Source organism: Oculina patagonica, chromosome 13 (assembly GCF_052425735.1).
Source record: "Oculina patagonica isolate OP01 chromosome 13, crgOcupat, whole genome shotgun sequence".
NCBI lineage: Eukaryota > Metazoa > Cnidaria > Anthozoa > Scleractinia > Oculinidae > Oculina > Oculina patagonica.
In genome coordinates this window covers 11749528-11762640 of record NC_135770.1, presented here as the reverse complement: position 1 = coordinate 11762640, position 13113 = coordinate 11749528, and the positions used below count along the sequence as shown (strand labels likewise).

General features: G+C 41.1%; 2 pseudogenes across 1 annotated transcript; one reads left to right on the top strand and one right to left on the bottom strand.

Annotated features, from left to right (window-relative positions):
* LOC144636941 (uncharacterized) lies at positions 1-1962 on the bottom strand (annotated as a pseudogene).
* A 5569-nt stretch (positions 1963-7531) lies between these two features.
* On the top strand, positions 7532-11932 carry LOC144636185 (profilin pseudogene; annotated as a pseudogene). Its single transcript, XR_013567477.1, has 2 exons — positions 7532-7619; positions 10864-11932. The product of XR_013567477.1 is annotated as a profilin pseudogene (transcript).
* Positions 11933-13113: the final 1181 nt, after the last annotated feature.

The following is a 13113-nucleotide window of genomic DNA, read 5'->3' as shown; positions in this document are numbered from 1 at the left end:
TTGTTATTCTCTTATTAAATAAAATACCTGGCAAATCGCGATCGACATGTTGTAAGCTCGTCGTTATACATTCAACTCCCACTATAACGGACACCTTTGGGACCACAATTTTTACACGATTAGTCATTACAATGAACAGAAATACAATAAAAACTTCCCCTTTTTGTTCCTATTTCATCGTAAAAGCGAGGAGGAAATCCAGATTACACTGACTTTAGTCATTATATTTGCAAAGCACTACACAAAGCAATGTTCACTTCAAAGTTTACTTGTTGGGCTCCAAAACAGCTAAATAATATTGACGTGGTCCAGCCATTAGAATGGCCTTTTGTTCCATTACTGAGTCCAACAGTCTAAACAAGTCCAGGGTGTAGCAGTCCAGTAATCCAGCGGTCCAATCCACACTTTAAAAATTATACCGATGTTTCGTAGCAGAGGTAAATATTCGTTGAGAAATTGTTAAAGTAGCAGGATTCAGAGGATTCCGTCACTTGAGGGTCATCATTAGTTCTGGGTCTTTGTTTCAGAAAATGCTTGTGGGAAACTCTCATTATGGCGCCGATGACACTAAAGGAACACACGCAGACTGTGACTGGTAACGAGTACCAGGCGTTGGAATGTTCACTGTAATGGAACATTCGAATCATCACGACGTTTTCTAATACAAACAGAACATTGGAAAGCCATAGCATTGTTAGTTCTTGTTGTGTATCTTTGACTTTGTCATTACGCGAGAATTCAAAGAATACAATATCATCTCTTAGCCAGTAGAGCCAGGAGAAAATAAAATTTACCACTACCCCTGGGAAAGAGCTGCAGATGTAGCCATGAATAAGAAACCCGTGAAACCAAAGGTCATCAACCATCATCATCACACCAGTATGAAACATCAACACACTGATCAATCCACCACTTGTAGTCTAATAGTTAATAGTAAATAATGGCCATATTCAGTCGACTGCCTTAAACGAGAAACTTTTAAGTGCGTTATAAAGAATATAATTTTGTGAATTTCATATTGAAAAAATGGCACTATTCCGTGCCCGCTTTTCGGGGGATGAAAAATGGTGCGAACAGAGGACCCATTACATAATATCCTCAACTGATGTGAACGCCCACTGCTAAGGTATTAGAAACGACAAAGGCATATTGTACAATTATCTCAAGAACAATTATTCCCTTTCACGGGTTCTTCTTGGACATTAATGGCGTACAGCTGGATTATAACCTGAGGCGCAGCTTCAAACATTGCCTCGACGAACGCAGTTGTGATGTTGTACCTAAGTAGCCTCTCATTATAGTCCTTTGCCCTCCAATCATCGGGATCTTCGATGTTATCGCCTCGCCACAGTTTCCTTAAAGTTCTTCAAACACAAAATAAATGTTCTCAACCGAGAGAAGGCAGCAGAGAATGGATTGAAAGCGAGAAGAAAAACGCACATCCAATTCAACTTCCAGCCCTCCCCTCCGAAGGCGTTGGCGTAGAAATATCCAAACGACAGACAAGGGAGAAGCACAAAACAAAGTCCCACGCCAAACCATGTCTTGTGATCTGCGCGGTAAAATTCGACCAGTGTGAGTATGTCGGTGATCGGGTCAGCGAAGCTCAAAATGGTTCCCACAAAAAATATGAAAGTGCTGTACCACTTAAGTTCGTGTACAAGGGTTGACATAGCCAAATGTTCGTAGGCAGATACTACAAATATTAACGCACAAAAGAGAACTTTTCACTTCTCACTTAGTGTAGGCGTCGTTGTCTTGCCGTCGTTACGAACTGAAACGAAAAACCTTTGAGTCGTGAATTGCCGAATCGCCGGATTAACGTTTTATCCGTTAAGTTTACATTTCTGACTGTAATAAACATTTTTGATATCTTTGCAGTGAGAAATTACTTGAAGCAGCTACAAAGACGACTAGAGAGAAAGGAAACATCACCGAAATTAGAAAAGCGAGTTATTTAGTGGAAGTTAAAAGTTGTCAACTGTAATTAATAAATATTTAATTCAGCGTTGTTTTGAGGAGGTCCAAAAAGCTTTTCCTGTTCGATTATAATAATAAGACTACACCTTCCAGGGGTGGTGGGGGGGGGAATAAAAAGTTTGTCATATCTAGCCGCGGGGAGGGAGAGGCCTCCCCACACCTCCCACCTCCATTTTCTCTCCGCTTTCTCTTCGCCCTACAGACTATTTGCAATTGGACGAGAACTTATCACGTGATGCACCTCAACGAGCATTGGACTCACAGCACGTGCGTCTTGAAACGATGTCAAATTTTTTGCGCGTCTGGATCTATAGCTAGTGTCAGGACGATGTTCTTCTTCAGTCGAATGCGAGTGTAACATGCAGAACGTTTATAACTGGCCTGGCAAAAAGAAATGAGTTTTGTTCCCTCAATTGACGAAACCGGCTTGATAAATGTTTTTCTAAGGGCATGTCATTAAGGGCTTAGATTAATTCAAATTATCATCGCGCAGCTCGCCACTACACAGAAGTTTCGTGCTACAACCTGCAGTAACCTGCAAGAAATACCTGTCGCAGTTAGCCGGAATCAGAATGAATAAAAAAGGCTTAAAAAAACATTCAAGAAAACAATCAGTTTTGCCTGAATCAATTTTTCAATAAAGCGCCTATTAGATACTTTGTTCACGTCTTAGCATCGGTATCTTTGAATTGGCACGGTGGGGCGGGGGGAGGGTGTACTCCCTCAAATGGCCAATACTGGGAGGCTCTGCCCCAAAAGGTACCTTTTTCTTGCTTCAGGTATATAAAATTGAAAGGGTAGGGATTTCACAAGTTAAGGTACATGAAAGGGTAGGGAAATCTGTCATTTAGGCATTTTAGAGGGTTTATAATTAAAATATTTAGCATTTTATGGCCGTTTTATTTTAATTTATTAAACGCTACTGGACCAGCAGCATATTTGTTCTACATCAAAACACTGAATTTCAAAGCTTGCCATGTCGCAAGAATTGTCCGCATGTCGCTGTGGAAATTTTGTCATTTTGTCTAAAGACAGGCTTGAGTAACTCGATGACGTGACTATCCTAGATACACAGCAGCAGGAGTTTTCTGGTATTTAAGAAGATTGTTATTTCATTTTTTTCTCTAATGTCTCGACCAATCAAAAACGACCTGACTTTACTTAGGTATACAGAGCAAGAGTGACTGAACTGAAGTGAAGTGCACAGAGTGAACTAATTACACAGTAGGTACACTAAATACACTGAACCAAGTTACAGAGCAGAAGTTTTTCGTGTATCTTGAAAGACCTGTTAAAACTAATTTAATTTTTGACAGATTAATAAATGACGTGACTAATGTAAGGTAAACAAGAGCAGAAGTTTCAAGGGCATTTCATTAATCAAAAATTTTCGATCGCTTAAAATATTCTCCACCGATTTCACCACCACGACGGTCCATTAGTTTTGGTCTGCTGTCTGCTGTTTCAAGCATTTTTCCATAATTTTTCAAAGGTGGGTGTGCATATCGCTCGACTGGAATGACATCTGGGCTTATTTGTCTTACTTGCTTATTTTACTATAGTTAATCAGGACCGGGATGTAGTAGCACTTTAGTTGGTTGCCAGAATAGGGCAGCAATATTCCCGCTCTTGCTAAGATAATGTAGCTAAACTAAAAATAACACGCAAACTGCGGTGATGAACATTACGGACAAACGCATTGTTAGAAGAAAATAGACCTTTTACTTGACGTTTCGTATGCTTCTACATACATCTTCAGAAGTAACCGTTAAATGTAAGTACAACTAAATTTAAATTAAAAATAGGGTTGACAAATGACGAAAAACAGATGATGAAAAAAAAAATAGAAAATAAAATACAATGAAATAACAATTTGCACATAACAAAATGTGCAAACTAGAAAAGATAAAGTTTTTCGCTGCCTACATTTTCATTCAGGGCAGGTTTTAAATCTCTTATCAGTAAAGTCTCCTTTATTTTGCAATCTCCCCCCGCAGTTTGCGTGTTATTTTTAGTTAAACTACGATGGCCAAAGAAAAAGAGTATTTACGATAATGTAGCTAGTTGAGTCTTTTCAACCAGAGATAATAATTGTGCAGTTAGGTTCTAATGATTTAACAGCCTCTGACCCGGCACACGTTGGCTCAGCCTTGGATGATTTTGTCAGACTTTCACATGATTCCTACGGTGATTAAAGCCTTTTTGCGTGTGCCGACATTTACGTAGTCTTGGGCGGTGGAGGGAGATACCATATGCTGTTTTCTGGCGCTATGCGGGCCTTGGCGCCTATCTCAGAACGTTAATGGGCATTGCTGGCGTTTTCATGCTCGTTGGTTTCTGACGGGGAACGGCGCGCTTCTCAATCACCTCACCGTAAACGCTTTAGAATAGTGCTTAACAAACTTTATTGGGCATAAAATGGGATAATCAATTAAATTTTGGCGTTTGTCTTCCGATGGGATTGTCTTCAACGTGTGCAATATTTGTACCCGGAGATACTCCCTTATAGCCTGCGTCGCAGACGTAACCTACGGGGACGTGCGGCCCGATAGGGTATGGTTTTCAGGCTTTTTTGTCTTGAACGGGGTATATATTTCACCCCTCTTTGTCTCAAACGGGGTATCTTTACATGGACCACTAAATTCAAACATGATAGGCTTATATGCCTGCAGAGGTTTAGATTTCTACAAACTTAGCCACAAACTGAATTTTTACAAATTCTTTCGTATTGCTGAGTTACGTTGATTTCGGCATTGATACTTGCTTAATTCACGATTACAACAAAGCCAGTGAGGTACTTGTTTATGTCTTAGACGGGGTATCAAAAATTGGCATTCTGTCTTAAACAGGGTGGGAAAATCAGAGGTTCGTGTCTTAAACAGGTTAGGAGGCCGGGCCGCACCTCCCTACCCGAGATTATGTCGAGTACCCCCCTCCCCGGGTGTTTGAAGCTTTCGGTTCATGTTTAAAATGGAAATCTGTCTACCGATTTGGCGCTTCGGGTGCATTACACATCCTGGACGATTTTCTATTTATCGCAAGTACCAAAGATAAATATCAAACCGATTTATTCAATTTTCTTCGCATGTGTGATTACATCGGAGGACCGATTGCTCACGAAAAGACTTTTGTCCCATCTCAAGTTACATTTTCTTTTATAAGAATACAGTTTTTCCGACCCAGGCTGAATATTCTTATTTTTCTGCCGATTTTAGACTGAAACTATTCTTATGAACATTCTTAGAAAATACCGTTTGAGTAAGTATTGGGTAATCAATTACAAGTGTTTGGTGCCAAGATCTGTATCGTGTTACATTGTGCACATGCACCATTGCTTTTCGTTGCAGCCTGGCCGTTTTGGCTTTAAACAAAGCATTCCTCACAGAGGTAAAGTGACGGAAATAAAAATATCTGATTTTGTTTCAACTAAAAACTATATTCTTTTCAAAATCTCAGCCTCGGGTTTATTCTTAAAATATTCTTAAAAATTCGCAAATTTCAGCCTCGATATTCTTATAAACTACATTCTTATAAAATAAAAAGAATGTATCCAGTTTGCGGGCATAACACTAGCCTCCCGCGCAGTCGTTCGTGTTTCACTCCTCCCCTAACACGATCACCCCTAAAAACGACTGCGTGCCGGCTAGCATAACACCCGGCCCCGGGGCATAACACTCGACATTAAAACAGGAAGCTTGTTTGCTGGCAGAAGAGCGTCTGCTACAAATCCCGCTTGCTACTTGAAAGCTTCTGCAAACGTTCAGACTTTTACCATATCGCCCTCTCAATAGGCAAGCGAAGCGAGCCGAAAAGCGTCGCAAAGCGAAGAGTGCGAGTGACGAAGTTGTGACGGCGTACGTACGTGACATAAAACCGCGCGTCGAAGGACTTTGTAAAAGTCTATGATAGACCCTCTGGTCCCGGGACGTGCTTTTCTTCGCCGCTTGATTGATCTCACTGTTGGGGTGCGCGCCCACATCATCGCATAGGGCTTAGTAAAACAACCAAACACGATATGGGGGTTTGGCAAAAATTTCTTAGCGACTTTAATGGCCGGTCCATTTTCTTGTCCGATACAATGTATATGGAACACATCTCCTTCCCTTGAATTGTATACAGATGCGGCCGGATCTAAGGGCTATGGCGCTATTTTAGGCCATTGATGGTTCAATGGCAATTTTCCTGATACGTGGCGATTGCAGAATATGACCTTTCTGGAACTATTCCGATTGCCGTTGGGGTGCGTACTTGGGCGCGCCACATGGCCAACGGGATGGCCAACCATTGTATTGTTTTTGTTACTTTAATATAACGTAGCGTTGGTTAGTACCAGGTTAGTATCATCAACCACCAGACATCCAGACACAATTGATGATATTGATTCGCGACTTTTTTTTAACCTGTCTTCAGTTATAAGACTTATAACGACACACGGGCCGATCGTCAGTCACGTTTTCAGATAGCACGCTTCAAGGAACTGCACGAATTGCCTACAATAGAGGCCCTGTTTATTACGCTAGGTATACATGTCTCCCGTCTCAATTTCAAAGCTTGTCATGTCGCAACTAAGAATGGTCCGCATGTCAAAATTTCGTCATTACATCCAGAGACGGACGCGAGCATTTCAACAGGAGTTTCTCAGATATTTTAATTTCTCAGCCATTTAAGGTTACCGAATACCTTCGCAGGTGTCCTTAGCCAAAAATACTGTAAGCGCGCTGTAATAAACTCAACCACCGTAAACTATATATCAATACAACTGAGCTAATAAAATGTACTATCCGGTAAAAATTATTTTGCTTCAATTCTATTTAACTGTACGGAAAGAATGGCCCGGAAACCCGAAATGACCGGTGTCGTCAGTCACAAGGAGTTAATCTTCAAAACCGTGTGAGGCTTTAGCGATATTCCAATTAGTTGTTTCGCAATTTATCTGTCAATTTTGGGTATTAAAAATTTACCGATATGTGTAACGAGAAAGGCCATAGCGGGAGATTGATTTCGAAAAATAGAAATCCCTCACACCTTTTTTTGCTAAGTGTCTTGGGAATCTTCGGAGCAAATTTCGTGGCAATCCGTAAAATTCTCATACCCTTTAAAAAACTCATTAATAATTCATAAAAAAGACAAAAGAAATTAATGTTTAATGAGTGTCTTTATATCTGATAAAGACACGGCTAAACTTTACGTCCAATTTTCTAGGTCAAAATAACTCCAAATCTAAATATTAGTGCAAGAATGAGTTGATCTACATCAGAAGATTTTTAAGCCGTTCAATAAATAAGCAGTTTGTGTTTTATCAAGTCTAAAACACTCGGCTGCGCCTCGAGTTTTAAACTTGATAAAACACTGCTGCTCATTTATTAAACATTACATAAATTCATTTTAAGAAAAGACACTCGCATAAAAACAAAGTCGCTTTTTTACATCTCGCAGCAGGAAAAACCAATTAAGTGAGTAACCTAGGTACACACAGCAGGAACTGGAGGCAGTAATGTCTCTACCAATTAAAAACGAGCAGAAGTTTCTTTCAAAACGGTGTTATAAAGAAGTATCAATTTCAAAGCGAACACTTCTCGAGTGCAGTCAAATTCGCACGAAACGAGATCATCTCACTCTGTATTCAACCAACATCCAAGGTGGGTACTAAGTACAAAGAGCAGGTCGGAGTTTCTCGTCCATTTTGAAAGAGCCGTTAAAATTACTTTAATTTTTTTAACAGATTTATTAGTTCGAACATCCTTCACTACTGTCGCTGTACCCGCCGCAACATAGGCGCAGCTATTAAGTATCAATCAACAAATGTCGTTCCGTGATTTACAAATATCACGTTTTATGTTTCGACACAAGAACCAGTGTAATAGCACTTTAAGATCAGATCAGTTACGTTCGTGAAGAGGCTAGATCGAAGAATCAGAAAACGCATAAGCAAGAATCTTGTAATAAAGGAAGGATAGGATTTAACCCGGAAACGTTGGTGAGTAAGTTTATTTCATCGGCATTTAATTTCGGTTTGTTTTAGTTATTTGTTTTCCTAGATCACCAGTTTGTGATGTTCATAGCTACGTAGTTTTGTTATTCGCGTCTCGCCTGTAGAACCGCTTTCCCGCTGTTAGTAATTTAGCTTTATGTAATTGTAATTTCAGTCGACCACATCGTACAGTATTTAAATCAACGCAATAAACCCCAAAAATAGTGACAAAGACTGGGTCATTTTCCTCGGTGGTATAGTGCTGTGCGTTTAAGAAACAAGTTTCCGTGGCAAGATTTTATTCGTGGCACGGCAGTTCGTGTCTGGCCACCTACAGTCGCTATTTCATCCAAAGTCTTGTCTTTCCTCGCCATTTTATTTCTTCCATGCCGCTGTTTAAACGCCGTGTTGCTTGTCGGAATTTACCCTAACAAATAGTGCTCGAGAACCTTTTGCCGAAAAGTTGGTTGCCCCGGGGGGACTCCTAGTTAAAAGTGACGGGGATGCTCGTCGGAAATTTTGAAAAGAGACCCTAAAAGAGAGCAATCTGGGTGTGGCTCAAGCTTTTCTTGACCCCTGCAGCCCAAGCATGAGCACGTGCTCATGCTTGGGCTGCAGCCCCCCCAAATTTTGGTCAACTCAGATTTTTTGGGCAGCAAGAGAAATTTGGGCAAAGCCAGTTTTTAAAGAATCTTTTTTCGAAGAGATAGATATTTTCTATTTTAACCAAAAGTCGGCGTGTGAGTGATTGCTTAGCACCTGTGAAGGGGCTCATTTGTTGATATACATATTTGTATTTTTTTACTGTTTGGCACTGCACTGCAAATATCTGTCACAGTTAAACACCTGATAAAGAAAGCTTCTCCGCGTTGCTACATTTTACAAAATCGACGGCGATATTTTGAAAGCCGAGCAAAAAATGTGCGCGAGCTTTCGTCGTGTGCACGGTAGGATTAGGCTACATGGCTGTTTCAGAAATGCTGGAGACAATCCAAGAGAATACGTAATATATCTGATAAGTTTTCAGAGTTTCCTTACGTGGTTCATATCCATGCAGTGAAACCTGCTACATCGTGTTCTGCAGAACGATCATTTAGTGCGTTGTGCAGATTGAAACTTACCTTCGCAGCACCTGATGGGGCGACAACGTGTCAGTAAGGCCAAGTAAAAAAAAAAAATGTTTCTTGTCCCCGCCCGCTTTAATTTTTTGGGGCCGCCTCAATATTTTTATTATTTATTTTTGGAAAAGTGAGAATGAAGAAAATCCAACAATGTTCTCATTATTTATGAGCTCATGTGACAGATTCTTATGTAAGAATTTTTCAGTTCATTTGTAAGCCTATGTTAGTGCATTGTATGACCCTCGTTTCTTGTCGACTGTTTCGTAAATTTTGGGCAACTTGCGGAAATTTTTTGGGCAATTGTCTCACCGCCCCCCCTGGCAAAACATTGCCCGTACGCCTATGCCTAAAAGATACCAAAAAACTAAGAATATAATTTATATCTGTATATTTTTTCGTGTGCAATCCTAAACGTGACCATTATGGCTTAAAATATTGGTCTTTTGTCCGGAGCACCCTAAGCGAGACCAAAAATCCGAAATTTATACCCCTAAGTTAGACGACGAGCATCCCCGTCTCTTCCATTTGCGAGTCCCCCCCCCCCCCGCCGGGTTGGTTGCCAACTTTAACATGTTTAATGGATCATCAGGTTCGTGTCAATCTTAAGACAGATCAATTACATTCTGGATTACATTTGCTGACATGTCCACTGCCTCGTTGGCGCTTTTTATTTCCTTTCTTGACGGTAAAATTTTTTGCCTGCGACCATTCTCTCTTATTAATCGGCTATCGGTTATGTTCCTAAGATGAAAGTTTTGGGTGATCCCACAAAGGCATTTCTAATTAAAAACCATTGCCGCGCTACGACGTCAGAAATCACGTGATGATCGGTTTCCGACACCTAAACCCACACTGCATGACCCGTCTTCAACACACTAACTCATCGGCAGCTCAGCGAATTCTTTTTTTAAAGTGCCTATGAAGTGAAAAATGTTTTTGTTTAGTTATAAAAATTACCTTAAGAAATACAAGCAGCCGGATCAGACGGGAACTGATACATTCGTTTACCTGGCGTGAACAAAGAATTTTTACAACTCTGATGGTTAGGGGCACGAGCAACGCAAAAAGGCTCTCGCTGTTTTCTCTTTGCTTTCTTCGCTTTCGCCATTGAGGCACCCAAGTGACGTCAGCGAATAGTATCACGTGGTATTTTGACCGCGCGGTTCAAATGACCATTTTTGAGGGGAAAATGGCACAACTTTGAGCGCTTGTAAAATAGTTAGTTTACCCCTACGCGTTCAAACTTTGGAATCGTGTATTTCAAGAAGTAAATTTTATAACTAAACAAAAACATTTTTCACTTCATAGGCACTTTAAGCAATGACTGTCGCTCAATGCCGGGGAGCGAATAGCCTGCGCCGCAGACGTAACTAAACCCTTGGTTAAGTCCGTACGTTACTAGCCGGGGTTAGATTACGCCTGCGACGCAGGTCTGGGAGCGAAATTCCTTTGGACGTTTTTACGGTTACTACACTAACCGAAGAGCACTGGGAACTAGAGACCTGGATTGGGAACAATAAACTACAGAAATAATGCACATATCAATGTTAAGCTGCTGGGGGGAAGCCGGGCATAGGCCGGGCATTTGAACTCAGCTGAGACTTTCTGATCAAATGCCCAACCCCAGGGCATTTGTGGATGTTCAAAAGAGTCACTAAACTTCAATAAAATGTTGTAAGAAAGTCCATTAATTGATAGGTGCATAAATGAGACGTGTACCCGGGGTAGCCTGCAGAACAGGCTACCCCGTACATATAGCAGCTTGTAATTCGTTTTCTCTTTCCATCGTAGATATGTCGGCGTGGGACAAGTACATCGATGAGATTATCGCACAATCCAAGGACGCCTCTGGTCGTTCGCATACTGACAAGGCCTGCATCTTTGGGTTTGCCGGAGAAAAGTGGACTTCGGACCAACACCCGTGCGCCTTCAAGTTGACACCAGACGAAAGAGCAAGCATTGCAAAATGCTTTAAACTCAACAATTTTTCAGATTTTATCAGCGGTGGAGTTCGTGCAGAAGGAGTGACTTACTATTTCCTGGGAGAGTCTGACGGCATGATAACGGCAAAGAAAGAGCAGTTCGGAAAAGTCTTTTTAAAAGCAAGTAATTCAGCAATTGTTGTAGCCCACACAGCTGAAGGAATGACGGAAGAAGTTACACACAGAGCTGTGACACATCTTGTAGATTACCTTAAACAGTTGCACATGTAACGTTTAAGACTGCATTTCTTGCAGATTAGGGTCTTGTCACAAGAGGAAACAGACCCCCACCTAGATATAAGGAAACGAACTCAGCAAATACTTTAGAACCAGGAAATACCTTTGAGTTCGCCCATGATTATAGTCTCAAGGAACTTCTTAACGCTACGTTAGTCATATTTTCAATAGAAAACATGCTTGTACAATAGAACACATGTTAGTCGTCAGTTGTTAGTCGTTTTCAACAGAAGACATGTTCATGTATTGTTTGACTTGCTTACTTATAGATATTTTGTTTGTTAATTAATCAGCTGCTGTACTCGAACGATGTACGTTAGTGTACAACACGTACAATTTCAAAGGATCAACTAAGATCAAAGCGAACTTTATTCAAAACCTAAACAGATGTAGGCTTTGTTACTATCATGAAGATTGAGAGTTCGCCAATCGGATGTTCTGTAGTCATCTAGCCTACATTTGTGCTAGTGTTTAAGTCTTTGTACTCCTTTTTTTAAACGAGCACTAAGGTTTACTTTAGATGGTATATAGGTAACGCGAAACTTTTGTAAATCAATTTCCTTGAGAGTTGCCTCGATTACCTACAATGAGCTGTGAAGTATTTACATTGATTACTCGACTATAAAGAAGTTTGCTGTGTTTCAGAAGAAGTTTCAGTGATATTTGCAGCCGTGTTCCGCGTCATGGAACGTAGAAACTAGACCTTGTACCTTTGGCCTACTGTAACGTGATGCCAGCTGTAAAGTGGCTAATTTTACCGAGTCCCCCCCCCCCCCCCCCCGTTTGCGCACCGTTTTAAGCCGTCGTTGGCAAAACCTTGTTTGCTAAACAAGTCCGTCCGCGCCCACCTAAGTTATTCAAACCGTTACGCAGGTTGTTCATACATTGTCTCTAAATTTTTTCACGCACATAAAAAATTACGCGTCAGTGGAAATCCACCATAAACGATGGATGGCTCCTTTTGCAAGTCAGCGGTCACAGATGACGTTAAACAAAAGAAAAAAAAAAGATAAGAAATAAAACTGCCCCAAAATACAATGAATCACAAACAAAGGTAAAACATTGTGACGTCATTTGCATCCGGCACATCCACAGCGACGGAGCAAGAGGGGGGGGGGGGGGGGAGGCTACTAAGAGAGGTCCACAACCTGTTAAGATTGTATTTGACATTACCTGTGGCATCGGCGACTTCAGAGCGTACACTTTCTGCCCTCCGACGGACGTCTAAAGAACAACCCAAAAAGCACCATGAAGCAGGATCGTCTGAACAGCCTAGTTATCCATTGTCACGGAAATACCGGACACTGTTGAAGACATTTTGGGAAATTTGAGTAGGGGGATGCGCCTCCCCACCCTGGAGAGGTATGTGCTTGGCTTGGAGTACGATGAGCCCCCCCCCCCCCAACGTTGCAAAAGACTCCGCCGCCAATGTGCATACAGAAAGACCCTAAATGTTTCAGAAGCAAAAGACTTACAGAAACTGTCTGATATTTTCCCCAAGACGTCCTCTAATAGGCAGAGACAAATTGTTGCAATTTTCTCCGTCCTTTAGTGTTGAAGCTGAATAATGTAGAGAATAAATTGAAGCTCACCCCTAAAAACTCAGTTTTGTTTTGAGCGGTCCATCTGTTCCTCAGTCAGCGGTTTATGTCAAATTCCCTCACGTTTTTGAAGCCACATTTCCTGCATCACATCCTGTATCTGTTTGGACAATAAAACGGATTTCGACCTAGGAATACCCCGAATGTAATTTCAAGATTTAAACCTATTTGCTGCATTTGGTTCCTGTAGTTGCTCCCCCTAAAGGGACTGTGTCACAGGT